Raw genomic sequence first — 7,771 nt, 5'->3', positions numbered from 1 at the left:
TTAACAAAGTATTACAAACTAGGTTCAAATTTGAAGACGTAACTATTGTTTGGGAAAGAGAGAAAGACACAGACGTACTAAACAGAAGTACAAATACAGATACATAAAATATAAATGGGTGCACATGTAATTACACACATATATAAACAAAAAAAAGTCAACAGTGACCACCAGTGTGAGTGAATAAAAAGAGAAAGGAGGGGTAGGATGAAGATGGCTGGGGACAACAGACAGCTAAGAGGTTGAAATGTGAAAACTGGAGGATTTGCCAGACTCTATTCAGCAGACCATAAATCTCTCATGTTGCCGCTCATGCTCAGAATGATTATGCTAAAAGTGGATATTGGACCTCTTCCTGAAGTTGGTGCCATTAGCAGGAAGGAAGTAAATACTTAGACGCACACACATGCAGAAAAGCTTCCTCTAACTGAAGTGGGCCTTCAGTCCTGAATGTGTGTATGGCAAGAAAGAGGAGGATGAGAGGAGGGAGAACTTAACAATTAGCGTTCATAATTAGATCAGGGTTATCAGACGGCTCACTGGTCACGGATGATGAAAAGAACACTAATTCAGTTTGTCTCTTCCTCTCTTCCGTTTGCTAAGGGATGGAAAGAGAGAAAGAGGAAGGGTGGGAGGAATGTCCATGTTAAGAATAACTCCAATCAGACATGTGCTAAATCATCTCTGTGGTGTAATTTCATTGCTTACATTGGTTACAATAACTGTCAGCTGAAGAGAGCAGAAACCATCATGGCAATCACGTTCTCGCCCATCTACAGCTCTTAGTCACTGCCAAGGTATTTGACTCCTAAATTTTATTCTCCTGTTTCCTGTTTTCTCTCTTACCCTTTTAGGTATAAATACTTCAAACCCCACCCTGGCTGCACCTCAGTTGGAGCTAAATGAGTGTAAACAGCCCTGACTGGGCCACAGTCGGTCGAGTGGCATCGCTGAGGGAGGAGGCGGAGAGATAGATGGAGACACAGACAGAGGAGGAGAAGACAGAAGAGGGGACGTCCACACACTCCTCTCTATAGAGTTCCTTGTGACAAATGACCTCAGTCCTGCCCTCCCAAACATGCAGACACACATGAACTTACTAATCAGTAGTACACATGCAAGCACACACAGACACACACACACACACACACAGACACACTGACACAGGCAGGCAGAGACACAGTGATTTATTGTTTAGTCTTAACTATACCTTCTTCAAGTCCTCAAGTAGACAGGATATCGGTGGGGTGTATTTCCTGTTTGGCAGAGTTTTGTTGCCACACCCTACATCCACAATCCCATTCTCATCAATGCACCTCATCAATGGAGTCTAATCATTAAGACTGATTAGGAGACATCTCAGTGTGAAAGGACCTCCACACAACCCATCTATCACTAATGCACACAAGCACACACACATACATCCAGACACACAAATACACACACACACACACACACACATCCAGACACACACATCCAGACACACACACACACACACACACACACACACACACACACACACACACACACACACACACACACACAAGCTTCATCCATCACCCCCTGTGGCTGGTCTATCTGAGGTCTCAGTGATTAGTTGTCCTGCCTGGCTGAATTATGATGTTAATAAGTCACCATTAGTTCCCCTATGCACACCCACTTCACACATGTGGGTGAGAGCACATGCACGCACCCACACACACCCACACACACACACACACACACACATACACATACACATACACATACACACAAGCCCAAATCATTCAGCTATATCCATTTGGTTTGGCCATCACACATACAATAGAGTGAATTACTAAAGCATTCACCCCTGTTGACTTTTTACATTATTTCTTGTACTACAAAAATCATTTGAAACTACATTATTTGGATTTTTGTTATTATGTTAAAAGGCAAACAGAATTATTCATCATAAACCTTGATGCTGATAAAAATCACCTTGTGATAAGTTTACCACTCAATTTTTTATATCCACAATATGCCTTTTTCAAGGTGGATATTTTCACTTGTCCTGACAGGAAAAGCACAGGTGTATTAATAACATTAATAACAATTGTATTCCATTTAAGTGAGCCAGTTCCAGGGCCCCGGTATTGTGCTTGCTGTCTCACTCATATGGTTTACTGGGACACTTGAGCCATTTTTGATGTTATTAGTTGCACCTGTGCTTTTCCTGCCATGACAAGTCAAAATGTCTACCTTAAAAAAGATAGATTCTAATGACCAGCACAGAGCCCACTCAATAGTACTCTTTGCATGCCTCACATGTGTCCAAATAACATAATGGCAAGTCACATCAGGATGAAAAAAAAGCATACAGTACATGGTTGCGAGTAAAAATTTGAGTGTGCAATTGTTGAAAAATATGTGGATGCACTGGTGTGAATGACACTGACTGGCTAAGTACACAGATTCGCTGGGCTTCCACTAATCTGTTATCAAATGTTTTATTTCTCCTTTCTTGTTAGCAAAGAGCAGTGAACAAAACAAACGTCGCCAGCAGCAGGATATATCAGCTTTCGCTCATTAACATTAATTTTGTGAGTAACTTGATGACAGGCCAAAATGAAACTTTGTGTGTCTGAGTGCCCCCTGCAGCCAATCAGTGTCTACACTCAGACAAAGATCATTTGTGAGGGAAAAGACTACACTCTGACTCATTAAGTCATAAGTCTTCTCTAGTAAAACGATTTAGCTGATCACGTCACATCAATTTCAGCAGTCGCATTTTCCCAGTTAAACTTCCATTTGTATATCAATAATTTAAGGTTATCCGATAAAAAGCTCTGACCCAGATCTCCAGTATTTGGAGAAAGTTGCATGTGAAAAATAAGCTCTGCCAAAGTCAATATGCTACTGTTATTTCAGTGTGCCAGATACATATTTAATCAACATTTCATATCTTCTGCTACTATGAACATTTATTGTACCATGAATACTGAGCATCTTTGGCATAAACATGTCTTTTGCAATGAAATTCAGTTCTATCTTATCTCATTTTCAAGTCATAGCTATGGGTTGTGAATATTAATTAGGATGCCACCCAAAACTCTTTTCAAATCTTCTGACCTGTAGTTTCTTCAAAAGTTGACCACTAAATCTAAATGGATACAGAAAGGGATTGAATGGATTCAAATTCGATAAGCAGATTCCATACTCAAATCAGATTGAGTGAGCAGATTTGATACTGGATTCAAATCAGTAAAGTGCCCTCAAACTCCTACCATAATTGCAAAGCGTCAAAAGAGTTAGCAGTCTTTATGCTGTTATGCTATATCAGCCTGCCACTGAATATTGTGTGTGCTATATGTTCAATGTTAAAAACTGAGATGCATTAATTTTATTCATCAAAAAAAATACTGTGACCCTAAAAATAAATGTGTGCAGTAACTTCCTTGCCAGAACACCTCAAAGACAGCAACGAAAGGCCAGAAAAAGGACAACAATGCCACTGTGCATGTGACTGAAACAAGAGGAAAAACCATGCAAGCACCAAATGCAAACACTTAGACCAACCAACAAAAATTGTACCACAAATAATATAAAATGTATGTAATATACTATAGAAAGCTTTTGTTTCACTAATGCCCAACCAGCAGTGTGTCCAGTTTGTTTTAATAAGTTCTATGAATCTGTCACGGAGAGAAAGTCACAAGCACTTAGATCTACAGATGGCAGCATAGCAGACATCACTCAAACATGTTAAAACAAAACCGAGAGTCTGATGTGACAATGTGACAAAACACTCAATGCAAATCGGCCAAATAACTAAGAAGGCAATAAAAAACATTATGTAACACATTTGGATTTGCTTCCATACTACTATACTGCCCATACTCCCCAAACACCAATAAACACCATTGTAAATGGAAGGGTTGAGTAGGCAAGGGTAGCCAGTATAACTCAGACTTGCAAATACAAAGCCATGATTTTGAATATGCTTGCTGTAAAAACCAAGGTTATAGGTAATTTTTATTCATACGCATTGCACCACAGTTAGCTAATAAGAACACAGCAGTAAAAGTATAACTGTGGCCAAGGTCTAATCACAACAAATCCATTAGCAGTTTAAATACAACTTCCAGAGACACTTTCAGCATGTCACTACAAGCACAGCCATCGGTCCAGCAATGGCACTGCGGCCAACTCAAACACAATTAAACAAACTTGGTGAAAATAACTTTACTTACAGTTTGTAGAGTTGCACTCATCCATCCTCTGTCATGGCATTGTAGAAGTCCTCCCTCACCAATCTGACCTTAAACCTGCGCGGGACTTATAGGTTACTTACAAATGAACGTCGGTAACATTCATGCCCTTGCCAAACGACCTCACACATTGCCGATTAAGCCTATCACAGCTAGATAAATCTCTCTGTATTTCACAGTATACAGAGTTTTTAAATCTCATGTCGGGAGGGACATTCCCGCGCTGGCTGTTTGAATGCGCACCCAGACTTCCGCTGGTCGAGCAGACCAACTTCCGGTTAGCCTTCTGTTAACTTAAATGGGGATAAAATGATTTAATCGTGCGGCTCTTCTAGACTTTCCAAATGCTATCGGACCGAACGGATCAAATTCTGATGGTGAAACGAGTCATTTCGCCTGGGTTGTGTGACACTCGCGACAATTAACCCACCGTTTTACAGCTGCAACAGCAGCGACAGAGTAGGCTACGGTGTAGCCTATAACGTAAGTACGTGTTGACAGTGCATTTGTAATTATTCTCATTGCCAGAAGGGGGAGACAAAGGTCCCGCATTCCAGCTTTAAATTAACAGTTACTGAAATTATGACACAGGGTTTGTGCAGGCTTCACTAAGTTAAATTTAAGACTTTTTAAGATATTTTTAATACCACATAGAATACAATTTAATACCTGTCTGATGGTCAAAGTATGATTGTCAATAAAAACCATTAATGATGATAATGGCTAGAATTATTTACCAAGTGCAATGTGAAATAAATGTAAATTTAATGTATTTTGCATTTTTGTCATCACTTCCTGGCAGTATATAACAAACATTCCCAATAATATAACTAATTACCCATTAATCATGACCTGGACATAGATAAGCGGCAGAAATAGGTGATGGGTCACCGGTTATGAAGAGTGAACGAGCAGTAACATGCCAATATTACTGCTTGTTCACTCTATCACATGAACCATCCAATCCACATGAATTTTAGAAAAATAGCTATGTTTTTGTAGACAAAGGTATTCATTTACTATGTCTTGCCTATGAGATAACTGCAAAGACATCAGTGCTGCACAGTCTTCACTAAATTATCTTTTTAAATTTGTTCCATCCACTGTAAAGTGCTTACAACAGCCATCGTCTTAACCTATAAATTGCAGCCCAACACAGCAAAAACTGATAAGTGATAGTATTCCACTATTTTGACAGATATTCTTAGGGCTGGTATAATGAAAGCAAACCTCCCAGGTTCTTTAGATCAATCTGTGTACACCTCTACATAGAAATCAGTTACCATTAGACTCCTTTGATAAATTATCTGGGCTGATATATGACTAATATTAGTTTATTGCAGATATATCTGTATCTGCATATATGTTGGCTGATGTAGCAAGATTTAGACAAGCAGATCCCTGGCTGGAAGCGAACAGAGGGTGTCACAGTCAGGTGGTAAGCGCCTCAATCATAAGGCTTGCAGTGCGCCCTGTTTGAAATATATAGTACCAGTCAAAAGTTTAGATACACCTTCCTATTCCCTTGAATGTGTGTGTCCAAACTTTTGACTGGTCCTGTATTTAATGAACTTAAATCTAAGACAAAACTTCATACATGGTATCCATATATTCTCAACTGTATAAAAGTCAAATATTATGACACTTTGATGCTTGTCCATACATGTAGAGAGAAACATCAGATTTCTCTTCACATCATCATCTTGACTAGTTATATTTGTTCATGAGCACATGTTCATATTTGTTCTTGTGATATCCATGGAAGACCTTTTATTACCAATGGGATGAACTTTGATGAATACACACTGTCCAAGTCAATAGTATTTTGGCCAGACATTGTTCCACTCAATACCAGCGTACCTTAGCTCTGGCTAAGTCAATATCAAAGAGAGATGGACGGACACAGAAGACAGGAATAGATAGATATGGCCATAAGGGGCTGTAACATATGCAGGTATGGCTTAGGTCTTGAGATTGAATAATTGATTAGGATGGGTCGATGATGATATGTATCATTGTTGTTTGATAAGCTAAGCACCATCTGAAGATAGCCCTGGAGAAAATCTATTGATAAGGGTAGATTATTGATTAGCATATATCTTATAGAAGGTTGCACTGATGACAACTAAATGTGTGTCAGTGAAATGTAGAGAGTAATGTCATTCATCAGAATAAATCAATAAGGAATCCTCATATGTCTCATTCAATTTGATCAAATTCTTAATTACTTACCTGGAGGAAGTAAACCTTGTTCAGGTTATATTGAGTCTATATAGTTCAGGAGCTTTCCTTTCCTGTTCCTGAGATTTTCTGTTACTGTGGGATGAAACATTTCAGTTACACATCAATACTTACATGTACCTTGGATACTCTGCCCATCAAGGAGCCCATCTCTTTTTGTTGTTAATTATACTATTCCCAAGTTGTGTACTGTAAAAATATAGACCAGAGTCTTCAAAGTATCTAAAATTTCAAATTCAGTTTTAGTTGACAAGCACAAAGGGCCTTTTTGAGCAGATTGCAGGGATAATAGACAAGGATTCATCCATGATCACCAAACACTACTTGAATTAATTGCAACATATTGCTTTTTAAGTGAAGATTCATGTAATCTCTTTTGCTTTTCCATGCCCGTGAGCCATTGCCTACCCAAGTAATGCATGACAAAAAACTACAGACAATATGTCATAGTGGTGCTTGTAGAAAGAAAATTCCAGGCAGGGCTTTAGGATGCCATCTGCTCTTGAGTTCCACCATAATGACCAGCTTATGAAAGCTCTGTCCTAGAATTTGGCTCTATGTATGTAGTCACAGACAATGAGCTGTCTGCCATCTGGGAATCACAACGTGTCTGCTTTCCAACGCTGCTTTGGAAATTATCTGAAGAGGTTCTTGAAACAGCCCTGCGACATACTGGCAAAAGGCATGTGCTTTAGACTGATCTTCTGCCTTTGGTTCTCATATTTGGCACCAAAAAGAAGAAAACTGAATTTATTGTTCCACTTGTCAGACAATATGCAACACTGAAATATCTGCATGTGTGTATAGTTTTCTCATCTGACATCACAGAGGCCCTTACTTTACTCTGCCCCTCTCTCATATACACCCTCTCATGGGGAAGTTTCAACTCAGTGGAATGTGAATATGTTTGAGTTTTTGAGGTGTTGAATTTTCACCGAAGCTGTGAAGCCTTGTCACTCTAAAGTAAGCAGGGATCACATTATAATGCTTTGATACAGCATTGGTACTGTAAGTTCAGCTGACAAAGTCATGTGCACGGATATGTTAACACATGCAAAAAAAAAACCCCACAGAGAAATGTGTTTTGCTTTGTGAGGTAGTAAACATTATGCAGCTTCAGTTTCTCACTGGCACACAGAATTAGCTGAGGTTAATGTCTGCACCCCAGCTTAGAAAGAAAATGGAGAGTGCTGCGTTTGTGTGTGTGTGTGTGTGTGTATGTGTGTGTGTGTGTAGGGGAGCACAGCAGGGCTGACCATTTTCTCCTCTTCTGTAACTTCATTAAAGACATATAAAATGGC

This window comes from Thunnus maccoyii, chromosome 4 (assembly GCF_910596095.1).
Source record: "Thunnus maccoyii chromosome 4, fThuMac1.1, whole genome shotgun sequence".
Classification (NCBI taxonomy): Eukaryota; Metazoa; Chordata; class Actinopteri; order Scombriformes; family Scombridae; genus Thunnus; species Thunnus maccoyii.
Note: the sequence above shows the minus strand (reverse complement) of the source record.